The 545-nt window shown below is 53.8% G+C and overlaps 1 protein-coding gene across 1 annotated transcript in view; it reads right to left on the bottom strand.

Moving 5' to 3' along the window:
- Positions 1-334, bottom strand: part of LOC123518062 (octopamine receptor beta-2R-like) — a 36575-nt gene extending 36241 nt beyond the window's left edge. Inside the window, exon 1 of the mRNA XM_045278652.1 lies at positions 1-334. This exon is cut by the window's left edge and continues 159 nt beyond it. The gene's annotated coding sequence lies outside the window, so the exon portion shown is untranslated.
- Between the last annotated feature and the right edge of the window lie 211 nt (positions 335-545).

Here is a 545-nt window from a genome sequence, read left to right as displayed (position 1 = left end):
GGGAAGGAAGAAGGAAGGAAAGATAGAAGGAGAAGGAGGAGTAGGAGGAGGAGAGGGAGAAAGGAAGGAAAGATAGGAGGAGAAGGGTGAGGAATGGAGTAGAGGGTGGCGCGAGGAGGTAGTTAGTGGAGAGGGAAGGTGGTTGGGTTAGGGTGCGTTGAGTAAGGTTAGGCGACCGATGGAGGAGGAGGTGGAGGCAGTGGTGTTGGTGGTGTAGGGAGGTGAGGCCTGTGGTCGGGTGGTGGCGAGGGTTCTCCACCACACACACGCACACGAACGCACACGCACGCTGTGGACCACTCGCTGCTGTGGTTCACGGCACACTGAGGCTGGCCTGGCTCAGCTTGACGGAGGCTGGCTGACTGCCCTGCCGCCACAACCACCACCACCACCACCACCACCACATTACACCACACCACTAATAATAATAAGAGTAACCATGATTGTAATATCACCACCACCACCACCACTAACATTACCACTGTTACTGTTACTTCTATTACTACTACAACTACTACTGCTACTACTACTACTACTACTACTAC

The sequence above is a fragment of the Portunus trituberculatus genome, chromosome 6 (assembly GCF_017591435.1).
Source record: "Portunus trituberculatus isolate SZX2019 chromosome 6, ASM1759143v1, whole genome shotgun sequence".
Taxonomy (NCBI): Eukaryota; Metazoa; Arthropoda; class Malacostraca; order Decapoda; family Portunidae; genus Portunus; species Portunus trituberculatus.
The sequence above is the reverse complement of the archived record's forward strand: the minus strand, read 5'-3'. Positions and strand labels throughout refer to the sequence as shown.